Below are 18,021 nucleotides of genomic sequence, written 5' to 3'. Positions count from 1 at the left end.
ACTAGGGAGAAAAGCCCCACCCTGAGTCCTCTTTCTGTTCTTCTGCTTTCCCCCCTGCCCCCCCCCCCCCCCCGCAGGAAACACGGGGGTCTTGGTGTGCTCAAACGAGCCACTAACTAGCAGCCAACATCTCCAGCTATTGTAAATATATTAACTCGAGGCCTTTCGCTGCATTTATTAGACTCAAGAACAACATCTGGAAACAGATGTTTTCTGAGTGGAGAAGAGAGGAGGAAGGAGGGTAACAAAACAAGGGGATGGGAAGGACTCTTGCAAGTGGAAGTACATGGTCTGCAGACCATCCCTTTGCAAAATGCTGCTCAGATGGAGCACTGCAAGGGGCTGAGGCAAGCACAGCCACATACCTCCAGGGCAAGGCAGTGAGAGTCAAACATCTATGGGGGGCTGCCCGGCAGGAACAGCAATGGGGCAACAGGAAATCTCCCATCAGCTTTCAGGGCCCTTGCGAGGAAAGGTCAGAACACTCTCGCACAAATGGGACACTGGGGCAGAGAGATTTAGGGGTTTTTTTTTCCTTTCCTGGTCATGGACCTTCCCTGTCCTCAGTTGCTCTGTATCCCAGAGGCTGCCAGGCTTGTAGTGGGACAGTGTCACCTCCATAACAACTTGGCAGCATCTGACACTGGGCCCATAGTGGAGGCAAGGTCTAGGGGTCTCACAGTATTCTCTCTGTCCCAAGCAGCCTGTTCTGCAAAGGAAAGAAGAGTGGAAACCTCCCATGCCAGGGACTCTGAAGGGCCAAGGGGTCCTGCTCTGATGTGGAGTCTTGATGTCATGGTTCAAATTCAGACAATATTTATAAAATTACACAGCATTAACTAGGCACAAAAAGCAAGCAGGCACATGCATACTTAAAAATATATCCCATGGCATTATTGTGAAACTCCATTCTCAAACAGATACACTTTGGTTTAGGTACCAGAGATGCCTAAGGTACAATAGAGGTCTGACATCAAAGCTTCCCTGCATTTCTTTTGTCGGAAATGCCATTTTTACACATACCCTTGCTTTTTATTAAAATAAAACTGAAGCCAACAAACAACTCCAAAAACTAAAACAGAAAAAAGCAAAACCCCACAACAAGTATTTTGTCATCTTTAACCTCAGGTTCACAACAGGTACCTCCACCCTTGTCTCTCTGAGATGCAGTTACACATACTTTGCAAGTAAGGTCAGGAATATTGAGTATTACCTACCGAATTTGGTATTTGTTTATAGGAAGTATTAAGTGGCCTATGGAGCAGAACAATTCCCGCCCGAGGAGATGCTCTAACCCATTGTGGAGTTATAGAATAAAGACACATTTGATCCTTTGGGGAAAGGGTTATGAAAATACATGGAAAAAATGTACTGTCCATGCATAGTAATATCATGGCTGTTTTTAATCACTTGGTCTCCTACAAAACAAAGGGGCTCACTGCACAATACGAACTCCTAGCGCTGGTAGCAGCAAAGGAAGTAAGCAAGAAGCAAAGTTAGTAATATCTGGTTAGGGTTTTATATTTTCATAACCCTAAAATGCCTGAGCTCATTGTTGCCTCCCTCCCAACAAAGCCAAACTGGCCTCGTGCAGCTGCAGTGGTGGGAACCTGTCCCCAGAGCTGTGTGAGAACAATCAAGCAGAGCTGAGCTGAGTCCAGGGTGGGAGCCGGGCCACCAGCAGCTCCTGCAGAGGTTGGGTCAAAGCTTCCAAGGCTGGATGGAGCAAAAGAAGGTTTTGCACAGTTTGGGGCCACCCCTTCTCCTGCACACCCCGCAGAGGGAAGGCTTTGCTGGAGAAGAGCACGAGACAGCAAGTGGCGGACACACAGTTAAACTGCCCACGCTTGTCCTTGTGTTTTCAACTAACCTCTCACCTTTTGTTCAGATGATGAGAGAAATGGCTCTGAGCAAACCAGGCTCTGCACCCTTCTTCATGGAGGAACTTTCACAACAGAAGCTCTTCACAGCCAAGAAGCATTTCGCAGGAAGAAGTTTTATTTCTTTGCAGCAGTTGTTTGGTTTTTTGGTTAGTTGCTGGGCTTTTTCTTCCTGATTTGGAGCTGATTTTTAATTTTCGGTGCCACTGGAGTCTGCAGAGATGGTCATTCTGCTGGCCTGTTTCTTCTGTTATCTTGGTTCCTGCAGAGCCCAGGTGGGGAAGAGAAGTTAAATTAGAACAACAACATTGCTACAAGTAAGACAAGAAAAGGCTCCCTCCCTGCAGCACTATTCCCCAGTATCTTACAAGCCTAAGAATTCCCACAGCAGCCTGTGGGAGATGGGTTTTGCTCATGACAGAGATGCGCCTACACTGGGAGAGCTGCTTTGGAAATTCTTTGTTTTGGTGAACCTGGGAAATCCCTGGTGCAGAGCATTGCTACAGGCTCTCAGCACAGCTAGAGCAGTACAAAGGTTGAGCTGTAGCAAAGAAGTTCTTAGACTGAACAATCAAAATCTTCTCATCCAGCTGGAAAAATAAGGGTGATATTTTCACACATGAAATCACCAGGGCACAACGTTCTCCATCCCAAGGCTGAGGCTCTGAGGAAAAGCTCCTGTGTTCCCAGCAGCAACTCCCTCGGCCCCTTGCTGAGCAGAAAACCTCCCTCTATTAAAACCAAGCCCAGGCATTGTATGCTCAGTTAGTTACTTGTGCACCGAGGTGTTGACTACAGTGCTTTGGCACGCGTGGGACTGATAAGCCAGAGCACTGATTTGCATTTAGATTTACCATTAAACAGCTTAGTGAAAAACTACTGCTGAATGCCTTCAGCCTCACTGCACAGCTGGGCTATCCCATCCACCCCACAGCCCACCCTCCTCCTGCCTACCCCTCACCTCTGTCAGGCAGAGGGTTCCTGCTAATCCTCCACTACCTATTTCCACACACATCACTAAGAAAACCCGTTCTCTTCAGCTTTGGCAGGTGCAGATCAGGCTCCAGCTGCCATCAACCTGGGACAACCAGTCAACATATGCAGGGTGAACACCCTATGGGGGTGAGCCAGAACCCCCAAGGCCCAGGGCTGAACAGATGCCACGTGCATACAGGAAAACCAAGTTTTGGTTGGAAAACCAAACTCTGCCGTGCCAGGGCAGGCTCATATCCCCGCACAAGCAGCCGGGAAACCCACAGCAGCTTTGTATGAACTTTGAAGTTAATGAATCAGAGCTGGGAGGATTGGGAAATCCAGACTAAGTGTCAACTGCACTGGGGGAAGCAAAAGTAATGAAGCAAGGCTCCCTCAGAACACCGACGGTTTTGGAATCCAGAAGCGAAGGAGAATGGATATAGCAAGCTCAGGAAATTGAAAACAACTTTAGGTAAATACTTCCTCTCATTCCAGCACTTGGTCTTTTATCAAAGCTGATTCAGACCCTGACAGCAGCGTGCAAGGCAGCTCTGCTCCATCATAATGCAAAAGACAGGCCCAGCAGATGAGAGGTTAGTGGCTAATGGAGCAGAGTCAGGTTCAATTTCCCTGGAAATTACTCGCGGAGGAAAGCCAGGAGACAAGGAGCACTGCTAATGTCCTTCTGCAGCGCCACTGGTTCCCCCGAGCAGGGAAAAGCCCTCACTCCTGCCCTCTGCCCCCCACAGGTCACTCCTGCACACCAGTGTGAGGGAGAGGAAAGCAAAGTGAAGCAGGAAGGATGTGAGCCTGGGAGCAGATTGATGGTGTCAGAGAGCAGCACGGCTCCATTGCAGAATTTTCCCTCCCACCACTGTTGCTTTCTTAGCACCTGATGGAAACCCTCCCTGGCAGGGTAATTAACCTGCTTTATTAAAAGCAGCTACACCAGTAAACCTTCAGCCACCTACAGAGTCTCTTCCAGTTTGCTGGGTTTTTAGCTGCCACTGGGGGCTTTACCTCCTTTTAGCAGCATCACAGGGGGGCTATGGAAAGCGGCTTTTCTATCCCAAAGGCACACTTGGCAAGAGCAGCTCACACGATGGCTGCAGTATTCCAGGATGAAGCATCTCCATCAGGCTGGGCACCCAAAGGTCATGTCTGAAGCTGAGTGCCAATAAACAAACTTGTTTTAAGAGAAAGTCCAGTCCTCTTCATTTGGGACTCGTTAAAGTCAGTGGAAAAAAAGCTCTTTTTAGCTTCCTTAGCCTTTGCCACTTAGGTCCTGTGCCAGCTCAGTATCAGTGTAGTCACTCTAGATTTATGCCAGTCCAGAAAAAGGGAATCCATTGTGACAGGTCCCAATGAGAAAAGGGGAGAGCTGGAGCTTCTGACCACAAAACTCACTGCCCACATGGCTAAGCCAAGCACTCCTTTTTTACCTCAGGCATTTGAAACCTCATCTTGATGCGCTGTAACATTCTTCCTCCTTCTCCTCAATAAATCAGTGCTGTCCACTTCGTGTGCACGCTTCCTACCTTCCTCCAGTTTGAGAGGCCTGTTGATGATTACGAACAGCGGGCAGTAAAGCATATATAATTACTAGATCAGTATTAAGTAGTAAACAGACCCTTGCAATGGCCCTTGAAGGACATCAGTCTGAAATGGTGGTTCACTTCCTTCAGGCTCAAAAAATATTTTTCTTTAATTTGGCCACATGCTGCTACCAATACAGCGATTAAAATAAACTTCTCTGCTTTAAGAGGGGTCAGCAAGGAGACAGCATGGAAATCCTTGTTGGCAGGGACTGCTGCCTACCACGCACCTTGCAAATCACAGAATTACTTAGGTTGGAAAAGACCTCCGAGATTATGGAGTCTAACCTTTAGCCAATCACATTTTTGTCGACAAAACCATAGCACTAAGTGGCACACTCAGTCATTCCTTGAAAACCTCCAGGAGTGGTGACTCCACCACCTCCTTGGGCAGCCCGTTCCAATGCTGGGAAACCCTTTAGGTGAAGAAATTCTTTCTGAACTTCCCATCCTGCCTGTGTCAGTGAATGTTGCAATGGATCAGGGCGAAGCCACCACAAGCCATGTTTATCCACAGAGGTTTGCCTTTCCCGAGGGCTCTGATATGTGTTGGTGAGGAAGGAGCTGCCTCCCACTGGCGCCCCAGCAGTGGGGAACACTGCTTGGCCCTGCACACAACTGTCCCTGCATATTTGGAGCACTGGGGTTTAGTGCAGAGGCTGAAATATCACGCCTATCAGTAGGGCCTGTGGACAGAAAATAGCAGAGGATCTGGTGGCAGTTTCCTTTCAAGACATACAGGAATAGCAGCACACATCTCTGCTGGATCATGCGGACTGAATTCCTCAGCTGAACTCCTTCGGCTTTGAATTCTGCAAACTGACTTTTCCCTCCTTGGCTTGTTTGTTGTTTCAGGACCACTAAACTACCAAGAATGGTTTACATTATATAACCACCCTGTCCTTATTGCATTTTGAGGAGGAGACTCTGACAAACAGCCAGATCTAATTTGTTCTTTAAATTGGCTTCTAGGCCAGACAGTCATGCCTTCCAGATGGAAAATCCAGTTGCATTCACCAGCAGATATCCCAGCGCATTCAGGTCCTAAATCAGCTTTGTCCAAAGCATGCTCTGGCATGCAATTTGATTTTTTACACCCTATGAGACGCTAATGGCCACTTCAGTCCCTGGCGAGGCAGCATTGCTTTTTGTCACCTGTACCAGTTCAGCTGTCAGCTCTGCCCCGCTGTCCTGTTATTTTTCCTAGAAGCCCATCTGACAGCTGCAGCAGCTTTATAACTGCCAGATTCGGGATTGGTCTTCCTGGGAAAGTCCTTTCAGGTTGTCTTTCCCAAGGGTGACTCTCTCTGCTAGGCTTGGTCAACCTGTTTTAACATAATGTTTTAAATACTACCCCAAATCAAAAACAATTTTAAGAAAGCAAACACCATGCTGCTTTTGGATTTTTTGAATTCACTCATCTCCTGCCAGGACAGAACCAAGGATACTTTCAGGGCTGGTTTAGGTTACAGCCAGAGTATGGCCAGTGGCACGCTGTGCATGGTACACTGACATCATTGACAGCCACAAGGTGTTAAAATCCTGCCACCGACAGCAACAAGCCTGAGCTGCCATTTGCTTTGTTAGGGACTAGTGAGGCAAGGTGGCAAGCGCCTTGGGGCAGCCCAGACTTGGCTGGGAGCAGGTCTCCGAGTTCACTGCTCCACATGTCCAGTTTGGGGAGCTGGTGGAAACAGCAGCTCAGGCTGAGACACAAACCACATCTCAGAGGCAGGCACAATGCCAAGGGCTGAGCACTTGCAGGGAAACAGCACTGGAAGATGCCCATCGTCTGCAGCAGGGACAGGTGTAATCTGTATAAGAGGGTGGCCTCAGATAGACAATCTGTGGCTTTCTCTCAGTCCCTGTGACGCTTTTTTGTCCTTTAAGCCTTTTTGTTGCAAGGCACGTATAATTCTAGGGCTCTGTGGCCTGATGGAGAGACAACTTGGTGTTTTTCTCACCTCTGCCACTCTATTGCTTGGTGGTCTTTGGTGATCAATGAATGCTCTTCATTCTTGGAGTATTCCTCCCTTTCCTCCTCAGGGAAACAAGGCCACTCTGAGTTGCTTTAAGATAAACTGCTGACAAGGGTCAAAGAAAGAAAGAAGTGAATAAACAGTCAGCCACAAGGAGTTTCAAGGCAAAGTTACCAAACCCTTACTTTGCAAGTCCTGAATCTCATGGTGCCCACGAAGGCATCCTCCTCCAGGTCTGGAAACCAACCAGGACATAACTTAAAAGCCTGTTTGCATTCAACTCACACCTCCAAGACACATGTGCCATGTGTCATCCAGGGAAAGGCAGTGAGTGGTGCTGAGGGTGACCCGAGAAGTCCTTAGGAACACCAATGAGTAATCCCTCCCTCACTCCTAGTGTTTTGAAGGTGATAGAAGAACAGCCATTCCACTGCAATGACTCTGTGTCCTTCCCAAGTTCCTCCATCTTTCTAGGGGCTCTGTCAGCCTACCAGCATGCATGGCACCGAAATTAGCTCTTTGGGAAAAGGTTAAGAACAAGCTTTCCTGGGCCCATCCTCTCTGGACAGCCCAAGCTTGCAAAGGAGGTCAGAGGATTGTCAGTCATTCTGTGGATGGGCAAGATCACTCCTGAAAAGCTTTAGTGAAGCCCATGCTGCAGCTGAGTGGGTGGACTCACTTGTAACAAGCACTGCTTTACACAAGAACATGACCAGAGTGGCTGGCCTGGAGAGAGAGGCTCAGCCAGGCACGCTTTTTGTGTGGGAGAGCCAAGGTGTTGAGCAACACCCGGCAGAGACAGGCACATCTGCTGCCAGGTCTCCACTACACAACCTAACAGTACCCACACATCACCAGCGTAACCATTTCCCAGTACCTCATGTAGGGACACATATTTAGCAAAAAAGTGTAAACCACCATCAAATCTGAGTGCTTGCTCTTTACAGCCACTTCAGCTCAGCCCCAAACAATTAAATGTAGTCCACACTAGCAAAGACCGAGCCGGTGTATTACTTGAAAGGAGCAGTTTGCTTTGGTTTCCCTTCCCTGCCCACACCTCTCTGAAACTGCCCTCTGTTTGTCTGGGGTATTTGCAGGCATGCAATGCTTTCCTGGCTGACTTCACAAGGGACACTGTGGTCCTAATGGGCTCTGCCTTTGACTCCTGTGCTGCTGTGGCCAAGTCCTTGGATTCCTCTGTGGAGTAAATCAAATAATGTGTGCAAAAGCAGATGTGAAAAAAATAACATATGCAGAAGAACTGACATGTTAAACTATGAGCAATAACTGCAGGTGTGCAAGAGAGTTCCAGGGCTGATGCTCATTGCTCCACTGGACAAAAAAATTTAAAAGTCTGGAGGACCAGGCAGCTATACAGTAGGATCCAAATCAAATTCATGCAACTTCCCCAAAAGCTGGCATTTTGGAAACTATCGAGACTGCAGCAACCAAACACTCTCAGGTTGTAAACAGCTCCCACCAGGCCCTGTCCCCTTTGATGCTCCCCTTGCACGGGACTGGGAGGCCCAGCAGCAGGGACTTGCAATAACTGTTTTCTGAAAATAGGGACAAGAAGTTTCCTGAAGGAAAATAAAAATCAGGCTTGTCTCACTTTGAAGGCTTGTTTGTTTGGTGCCTTTGGAAAAATGAAGGAAAACAGTAATGGCTTTGATGAAAGGAAAAGCCCAAATGCAGAAAGAAATAATGAAAAATTAAATATGTTTTTTGACAAAAGCATATTGCCTGGCCACACTGTGTCAGACATAGCTCGGAATCATTGAGAGTCCTCATGAGCTTTGCTGGCAAGAGCCACTAAAAATCCCACTCTGGCCTGGACCTCACACCCCACTATTCATATAAATTGTGCACAGTTTCTAGGAATGGTATGGTCTCAACAGCAGGCATATGTATCAATCTCTTAATGCCAAGCTGTTGCCTACCACAGGCCAGGGTCACCAGCTCCCTCTTCTTGCTCTACCTCCATCCAGGCAGAGCCCAGTTTGCAGGTTTTCCCATTCCCACCCTTCCATGCCAAGAAGCACCTGCTGGGGATCAAAGCCTCCTTCCACCAGGGAATCAATTTCCCGAGTACTCTCATCTGGCAGATTTCTTGGGACTACCCTTCCAGAAAAACACGCAAGGGTTGTTGTGGGGTGCTGGAAAGTGCACAGAATAACAGAATGAATCCTAGAGTGATTTGGACTGGAAGGGACCTTAAAGATCATCTCATTCCAACCCCCTCCCATGAACAGGGACACCTTCCACTAGATCAGGTTGCTTCAAGCCTTCTCCAGCTTGGCTTTGAACACTTCCAGGGATGGGGCAGCCACAGATTCTCTGGACAACCTGTGTCAGAGCCTCATCACCCTCTAAGAATTTCTTCCTAAGCTAGAGCTCTCCTCTTTCAATTTGGAGCCAGACACTAAGCAGTTAAATATTGTTATGGTGAAAAAACAGAGCTGTGCTAACAGCAAATCAGTCCATCAAGCTGCCTCATGCTCCCAGCCTCATGAGGACAAAACCACAATGAATGATCCAAAGAAGTAGTCTTCAATATCCCCTTTTAGCCCTAAGCCAACTAATCTGCACAGTCATGAACTGTATGCAATTCTACAATATACCGGAGGGAGGGATACCTTTCTTGGCAGAGCTGTGTCTCAGTTTACATCACAATTGCAATAAAATCATGTTATCTTCACTTAACTTTGCACAAATCTATCAAATCTATCCTACAGTCAAAAACTATTGTCTCACAAAATACATGTTATCAGTTGCAAGTGCCAAAGCAACTTATCTTCCTCCTTTCTTAGACAAAACACCTTCTTGCCCCAGAACATGAACACATTACAGGGTTTCTTACATAAGAGAAACCTGTGCTGTCATCAGAGCATCTAGTACTCTGAAACTGAAAACCCACCCAAATCCTTTCCTTGAAATGAAAAAACAGAACTGAAAAGCTCTGTGTGGAATCAGCAGTGGAGTCCACAGGGCTTGAGCTGACCCCTCAGGGTCTGTCACTTGAACCCACAGCCATACAGATAAAACTCACATTTCCAGGCTCGTATTCCACCTTTTCCTCACAAAAATGAATGATGTGACCCCAAACTCAGCTTATGTCAGGTTGGAGGTGCCCAGCTGTCACCCACAAAGTCACTCACACTCCTCACCTCGAGCAGGACAAGGAGAAAATCGGGGGCCACGTACCTGCCCCATCCTGGCATCTCCACAGGTAGGATCCCACCTCCTCCTCAACCCCCCTGGTGCTCACTGGTTCATCACTCTTTTCCCCCTCATTCCTCTCTGTTTTCCAGAATTTTCCCCCTTCCTTACCTCAGTTTGCCCAAGGTATCACACCAGCAGGTCTGAGGGGCTGTGCCGAGCCGTCAGAACCGGCTGGAACCGGCTGTACCTGAGGGTGTTCCCGCCTTCCCTCGGACACCGCTCAGCCCCGCCGCCATCCCTGGGTGTTCCTGCCTGTCCTCATTGGGATCCCTCAGCCCCGCCGCCATTCCTGGGTGTTCCTGCCTGTCCTCACAGAGACCCCTCAGCCCCGCCGCCATCCCTGGGTGTTCCTGCCTGTCCTCATTGAGATCCCTCAGCCCCGCCGCCATCCCTGGGTGTTCCTGCCTGTCCTCATTGGGATCCCTCAGCCCCGCCGCCATCCCTGGGTGTTCCTGCCTGTCCTCATTGGGATCCCTCAGCCCCGCCGCCATCCCTGGGTGTTCCTGCCTGTCCTCACAGAGATCCCTCAGCCCCGCCGCCATCCCTGGGTGTTCCTGCCTGTCCTCACAGAGACCCCTCAGCCCCGCCGCCATCCCTGGGTGTTCCTGCCTGTCCTCACAGAGATCCCTCAGCCCCAGTGCCATCCCTGGGATAAACTGGTGCCTGTGCTCAAGGAGCAGCCTGTTCTTCACAGGGACTGCTGAACTCTGTAGTGCTTCACTTCAGCTGCCATCTCTGGGGGTCTCACCCTGTGCACAGATGCACCCCCATGCTCAACACACCCCTCTCCCCACCTTAACCCAAGTTTCACAAAATAACAGTAATTACATTATAAACTCTGCCCTTCCTTCACCCCCCACCACCACTTCCATGTGTTTTCACTTCAGCTAAACAGCAGAAATATTTCCTGGCAGCTGTCTTCAATTGAGGGCAGGGAGGGAGGTGAGCTGGTGGAGACCTGTGGAAGGGACACACTCTTTAAGCCTCTTCAGAAGGAAAAAAAAAAAGGGAAAGGGAGAAGGAAAGGTGTCATCACTCAGTTTTTGATGTCAGTAATGCTAAGGACAGCCATGGGGACAGCAGGCAGTGAACACCAGCCCCATTACCTCAGGTTCTGATGGCAAAGCCATCCACTCTACCCTGCACACAGCAGCTCCTGCTGCAGCTGCACCAAGGGGAGTCCCCATGGCTGGAGTCAGAGGATCATCACAAGAGGTAGAGAAACTTTTCAGAAGCCTGTCTGGAATAGGAACCCACTGACAAATCCCTCCAAATGCCAGAAATTGTACGATGGTTTGCTGTCTTAGGGGTAAGGGGGTGCTTTCACACACTACTTCCCAAGCCTTGGAAACATGAAGTGCCACTTCCCAACTGGCAATCTCCTGCATGAAGTGTGTAGAACCTGCTGGCAACAAAGGGTAGAAAGTGATGCTGTCTTGGCTTTTTTTACAGAAGGCAAGCGTTGCAAGCTAATGATCAGGACTAGAAAAATCAGGGACTACAAGGTGGAGGATCAAGATCCAAACCCACTGCATGTCAAGGAGCACTTGGAGCTGGACAAAAACTCTACAGCACCTCTTTGGGGACATGGAACAAGGGCTCATGGCATCACATTCCTGTGCAGAACTGTCCTGCACCATGGGAGCAATACGGTGAAGTATGAAGAATTGCCTGTAAGCAGGCAATTTCATCTCACTCCCATTCTCCTCATGCACACATAGTGCTTATTTTCCTGTTTTTCCATCTGCAGTACATGAGGTTTGCTTCAATATTACAACACTTCCAGCTGATCCACTTGTACTTTTTTCATAACCTTGCTGAGACATATTAAAAATAAATAAATAAACAAGTCAGTGCAAAGCTGTTTTTCATAGCATAACTTCCTGGCTTCTCCTTTCTGTAATCCCAGCTTTTCTGGGACCTTGTACCAAAAACTGACATTTATTTACATTTGAAACACACTCCTGCTCTGTCCCAGCCTCTGTGTTGAAGTAGCCATTTCCAGAGGGAAAGTCCAGTAATTAGCAACCATCAGAACCCTGGCAGTTGATCACTCTTCATGAGTTATATTTGCACTTGTATTTTCAAACAGCCCCATCCCTCCTCTATTGATCCCTTCATCTATAAAAACCAGGTCCCAACCAGCCCTTTCCAGGCAACTCCTGCATTTATTTTGCTGCACCACAGGCTTGAAGGGCAAATGTCCTTTGCAGGTTCCATAAAAACCAAAGTATCTCAACTGGGCACTTGCTTCACTTCAATATCCTGCAGAAACTCCCAAATACACTAAAAAGTGCATCACAGTTAAGAAACAGGCAGACACAGCCAGCCACATTCAATACTCAGAGCTCTACCTGAATGGGAACATCCAGAAAATCCTAATTTTACAATGTCCTCTTTACCTTTCATCTTACGTTAGGCCCCCAGTCCCATGACGGGAGAAGCTGAGCCCCACCTTGCCACACAAGCTCTTTTCCTTAGTCCTTACAACAGCACCAGGAAAAGTTACTCTTGCTGCCATGCTTCCTGGTGGTCCCAATTAATCCCATGGAGTCAACACAGCACGGAATCGGGAGCTTGCCCGCACAGTCGGCAACTGGAAGCCCCAGACACGCTGTATTTATCTGTAAATCAAAGTGAAGCTAAGCAGCTCCCTGGCCCTGACAGCATTGGTGTGTCTCCCAGAACACTTTACAAATTGCTTCTGTGACATGCTCAGTGTCTTTCCACGTTGGACAACATGTTTACTCAAGGGTTTCTTCCAAAAAAAAAATGCCAAGGACAGCCTGCTGGGAGCAGAATAAATTCAAGAGGATATAGTGTCCTGTTTTGTTTTTTACCCATCAATAGCTATTGTGCTGTTTAAAAAAACTCCGAAGAGTTTTGTTACTGGAAAGCTTTTCCACACTTTGATTTCTACTTTTTTATCCTTCTTTCTCTGCAAAATGCCACTTGCAATTACCCTCCCCCCTTTTTTTTTCTGTGTGATTATGCTAAAACTTCTGCTCAAAGGCTTTTGGCCAAATTTTGCCCTCGGAAATGCACATTCAACTGCCAGTGAAATTAGTGGCTTGTTTGCATGCAAGTTGGAGGAAGGAATTTGGCTCCATCGGCAACATTTTCTGAGCGGTCACAGAGTGCATGCACACCAATTTTTTGGACCCCTGCTTCAGACACCACAGCCAAGAGGCAGCTAAATTCCCAGACCACCTCAAGTAGCATACCAAAAATCTTGCCGCTGGTGAGTGGTGCAGGAAACACTCTCAGGCCTCAGCACTGGAGGGGCTGTGACATATCCCCACGGAATACCAGCATGGGAGCCAGATGCTGGTTTTGCTTTCCTGGTCACAGCCCAGCTCAGCTGCAGGCAGGGTCAGCACAGAGGGAAGTTGGTGTTATGCATTAAAAACGTGCTTTACCCACACTTTGAGAATCTCCCTGAGGTTCTTGGTGGGCTCGTGAGGGATTCACCTCATGTAGGAGCAGCTCCCTTGCTCTCCCACTGGTTACAGGGAGAGATGAGTGTCTCCATGCACTGCCTGGAGTTATTTCACCAGACATCCACAGGCTCAGATGTCACATCCCATCACATACCCCCCACAAAGGCAGAGTGGAAGGAGGTTTGCTTTCATCCTTCCTGGCATCTGGAAATGTAACAGCTGCTCTTCGATCATCTGCTCCCATTCAGGCTCGTACCTTCCCATGTGTGGAGGCAGAAAAAAGGACCTCAAAGGTGGCTCTTCCAGTTGACCCCAGCAGGAAGAACAGGTCACAGAAAGGCTCTTTTGAGGACTGTGGCAGACTCAGGTAATGACTCAACTGACTTTGTGACCAAAAGTCAGACGAGGCCAAGCTCAGACCTTTCCCACAGACATAAGTGCATTTTTAAATGTGATCACACGCACCCATTTAAATACATACGGCAAACATAAAATTAACATCCCTCAGCCTTTATTGATTCTAGTGAAAACGAATTAGCATGCAAGCTAGCCTTGTGTTGGGATCCTGGCGTGACCAAGGCACGCTGGGGAAGTTTGGCTCCTTTCCTATGGCTATGCCTGCCTGGTGGTCTTCATGGACAAATCTGCCTCGACATGGAAATTGGGACAGAGGAAGCAGCGCTGTGCGCGGCTGGTCCCCTTATTATTTTGGTTAGTGGCAGTGAATGGTAATGAATTCCAAGATGGGTGGAGGGTGGAAAAATGAACCAGCCCAGCCTTAATCCCTTTTGTTTGTTCAGCTAACAGCATAATCTCCAAATGTCCGCAGACAGTTCTCCAGAAAAAGGAGGATAAAGAGCAAAGGATGTAACATACACGACACATTTCCAGTCCAAAGGCCTTCCTGGTTCTTCTGTCTCTCTGTGTTCCAAATCACTTCATGCTGAGATGGTGTTTATTCCCCCGTGTATCTCTGATCCAGGGCACAGCCAACATACTTTTCAAACTTGATTTTTCACTCTCTTGGGTTTTAGGAACACCTAAAACACACCCTAAAAAACACCCTGAAATGGACTACTTGTAGAGATCTCCCAGGCTGGCTGTTGAACAGAGGACAAATAAGGCATTTCCAGTCTACAGAGCTGAATCCTGATTTTTGTCAACAGGATTTCTTAACAGCTCTTGACCAGCACTTTCCTCCAGAAGTACGCAAACAATTCAGTCGTTAAAGCTGCTAAATCTTTCAGTCATTCAGTTGTCTTTCTCAGCCCTTATCCTGCAGTTCATGTTCTGCACTGACCCACATGAAGCTGATCATTGAACAAACCCTCCTTGCCATCAACAAGAGCATCAGAAGGTGACTTTGTAGGCACACACAGGACTTACAGACCTATTGGCATAGTGCAAGACTTTCAGACCTTCTTCCCAGACAGTGCTCACAAATAGACTGAAACAGCTTCACTTTGATTTTCAACCTGGAAATATTTCTATTCCTCAGAAGTCTTTCTACCTCAGTAAATGTGAGGGGGTTTTTTTTTGGACTGAACTTGTCCTCTGGCATCCAAGTAGTCCCAGTAGATCTGAACCAAAAGAAACTTCAATAAACTGCTCAACTAAAAGAACAAAAATAATTGCCCCCAAAGGAAGAACCTCTCCAGTGTCATGGCTACACAACACAGTGATAAAACTGAGTAAAGCTGGTCTCAGTCTCTGTTGACTCCTGAGACCTGGATGGATTTTGTTGCCATCACTTTGAACTGAAGGACACAAAAGACCTCATTTAGTCTTGCTTCTTCGTTCCCTGCCATAAAAGCCAGGAAATGCAGTAATGCATTAAAAAAAAAAAAAAAATGGCATTTCCAGTGCCATTTCATTCACTTTGTGCCTGAATTAAATTTATTTCCCAAGGCAAATGGAGAAGCGTGAGACAAGCGTCCGTCCTTAATTCCAAATTTCCTGCCATTGCCCAATTTAAACCATAGATTTAACGTTGTTAGGACAACATTTTCTTCTATATGTGTCTTACTATTGATGTTAACCACTTACTGTTTATTTCCTACAGCAGCTGGGAACATGGAAACGTGTACTGAAAGGACTGAGTCACCTCCCTGTTGTCTCATGTTAGCCTTGCACGGCTCATTTTTGACTCCAAATTCAGGAGCCCCTCACTGTGGCGGAAAACACAGACCTTCAAAGAGAAGAAGCAAGCAGCAAGGGAGTCCTGCCAAAACAGGGAAGGCCAACAGCGAGCAGGGATGGACAGTGGACCTTAAATCCCACTAAATGCAAAGCAAATAGCACTGAAGGAAAGGGATCTTCTGCTACTCTGTCTGGTTGTCAGAACAGCGAGGATTCCAGCTCTTTGTGGAGGACAAGAGCTGGAAAGGATGGGGGAGAGCCTTTATTTCCTCCTCAGTTTACACCACCAGCTGGAGGAGAGCCCCCAGCAGCAGCCCCTGGCACCAGCCTGAGGACCCCTCCATGGACTCAGCTTGGGTTAATGACATCCATCTTCCCTGGGAGCTAGGGATTTGTTGTGGAAACCCTGCCAAAAGAGCCTAACTTTGGCTTCTCTTCCCAAACATTTGTGGAAAGGCTGCAAAGCATCTGCTAGGGCCAGAAGCTGAAGATAAGCCAAAGGCAAGCAGGGATAGATGTCCCATTAGGATTACAATTCCTGCCAGAGATGTGGTGCAGCAGCAGACCCTGGGTCTCCTGGGTAGGGATGGGTAGAGGATCCTCTTCTTCCTTCCCTCCTTTTTCCAAAATCTTCCTCCAGAAAAAAAAAAAAATAAAAAAGGGAAAGGCTAAATCTAGGGGGCCCATAGGCACCAGGGGTGTGAGAGCTCAAGGGATCCTTGTTGCCCACACCACTTTTTACCTCCCTTGGTAAGGAGAGGTAAGCAAGGGTGCAAGGAAAACATAATTACCTTCTTATTTTTTTAGGGAAATAAAGGAAAACAAAGATGGAGGATATGAGACTGCCAGCAGGAAAGCAAGTCTTGGCAAAGTGAGATGTAATGAACAGAAAACACCAGTCCGTAGGGCTCTCCACAGGGGACGGCCACAACTGTAATGGAGCCATCAAAAAATTATTGTTTTCCTTACAGTAACACCTCAAGCTCAATTTACAACAAAGAAGAGAGAGCTGTAAAAGAGTTGGAAGTCTCTTCATCCACTGCTGCTTCCCAGGGACTGCATGAGGCCGGTTCAATTTGCACCTTTTATCACCCCCGCCTGTGTTTCACTTGTTTGCAGGAACCCTCACCCCCTAGGCAATAAAACCAAAATTACTGCAGAAAGCAGAAGGTAGAAACTGCTTGCTTGGAATCCAAAGGGGCTTTACTGAGGCGAGAGCTGCCAAAAAGCACTGTTGGACCCCTCTGTCCCTAGCATCCTTCACGCAACATTGGAGCAGTACAAGATGAGCTTCCCCATCTCCTCGAGTGCTTTCCCATCCGTGCATTTCCTTCTACCTCCACCTGAAAGCCCCAGCCCGACAGGAACCTGAAGGCTGAACCCTAACCCTAACAAAAAAATAAAAATGAAAAAGCCCATTTTGGGCTCAGCCCAAAACACAGGAAGCTTACCAGCTCTACTTGGTTTTTCAGCTTACAAGCTTTTTCCCCAGCTTAGCTGCATGCTCTTCTCATGGAAGTATAGACCAGCCCTCCAAATTGCAACCTGTTGTAGGGCCCAGCTGCTAACCACGAGAGCAGCAAGCCCCTCTCAAAACTTTTTCCATGGTTTGTCTTCTCTGTTTCTGGGAATTAGGGTCCACGTGGCCCCCTGCCTCTCTCCCCGTGCAGCGCTGCTGAGGATGTGAATTGCCTCCAGGAGCTGGTGCAGTCATCAGCCAGGACACATAGCACCTGCATGGAAAGGCAGCATCAGGGGAAATAAAGCTTTTTGCCAGGGGGGTTGATCAAGGTGGATTTTTAGGGGCCTGACTGTGTTAATGATCCACAAGCAGCCAGGATCACTCCCCAGCTTGTTCCAGGATGCCAAAGGCGCTTTCGCCCGTCATCTGCATGGTTCTGTGTAGGCAAGAAATTAGAAATACAGGCAGCCCTGCTTCTGTGGGCTGATAATTACTGTGAGCTGATAAACTGCAGCTCTTCAGGCTGCTGTGACCTGCCAAGCACCCCTTCCATGACCCAGAACTCCTCTCCCACTCAGCTTTGCCTTCAGGAAAAATTAGGCTGAGTTTCAAGCAAACCTGGGCTGAACTTCAAGTGAGCCTGAGCCAGCTCCTAATTTATGCAGTCAGCATATTGTTTGGGGTCAAAACCATCAGACACATGGAGGCTTTGCCTCATTTCTGCTCCAACCTGCTAGCACATCTGAGACATCCCGGCTGCGGTTCTCAGCCAGCAGAGCTCCTGGATCACAGCACAGCGCAGGACTTAGCTGGGAGCAAAAGGCAGCAGGTCTCAGAGGCCAGGCTGGAGCAAAGGGTTAATGCACAGGGGGCCAAGTCCAGATCAGGCAATTATTTCAGCCTCATGCTCCGGAGTGATGAATTCTCAAAAAAAAAACCCCAAACCTCACTGCAGGGAAAGATGCTGTAACTCTTAATTAGGCAGAACTGTCCCTTAACAAGTAACCCTGGTGAAGTCAGAAACAGCCTTCTGAAAGCTGTAGAGGCAGAGGGGCTGGATGTCACCCCCAGTTAGCAGGGGGCAGGGCATGGAAGGTAAAGATCAACTAGGGAAATACTTTTTTATTTAAGGATACTCCAAAGACTAGTTGCATTTTACAGACACTGGGGTACCAGAGGGGTTATCATAGGTGTCTGCTACACTGCAGGCATAAGGTGCTGGTGATACTTAGCTTTGCCCCTTTTTCTCTCCTTCCAGTCCCTTTTGAAACATGAACACTGACTCCTTCTCTCCTGGTCACTTCTTGCAGGGCAGGACAGAGGAGACTT

General features: G+C 47.9%; 1 long non-coding RNA gene across 1 annotated transcript; it reads right to left on the bottom strand.

The window, feature by feature from the left end:
- Nucleotides 1-1,888: 1,888 nt before the first annotated feature.
- On the bottom strand, nt 1,889-16,934 carry LOC148183732 (uncharacterized). The gene is made up of 3 exons (XR_015773199.1): nt 16,682-16,934; nt 6,415-6,534; nt 1,889-2,142 (listed from the first exon to the last, which is right to left on the bottom strand). It is a non-coding gene; the product is annotated as an uncharacterized LOC148183732 (long non-coding RNA).
- Between the last annotated feature and the right edge of the window lie 1,087 nt (nt 16,935-18,021).

This window comes from Pseudopodoces humilis, chromosome 9 (genome assembly GCF_049639895.1).
Source record: "Pseudopodoces humilis isolate 2021_Gansu_Grassland_sample_001 chromosome 9, ASM4963989v1, whole genome shotgun sequence".
In the NCBI taxonomy this organism is placed as follows: domain Eukaryota; kingdom Metazoa; phylum Chordata; class Aves; order Passeriformes; family Paridae; genus Pseudopodoces; species Pseudopodoces humilis.
The sequence above is the reverse complement of the archived record's forward strand: the minus strand, read 5'-3'. Positions and strand labels throughout refer to the sequence as shown.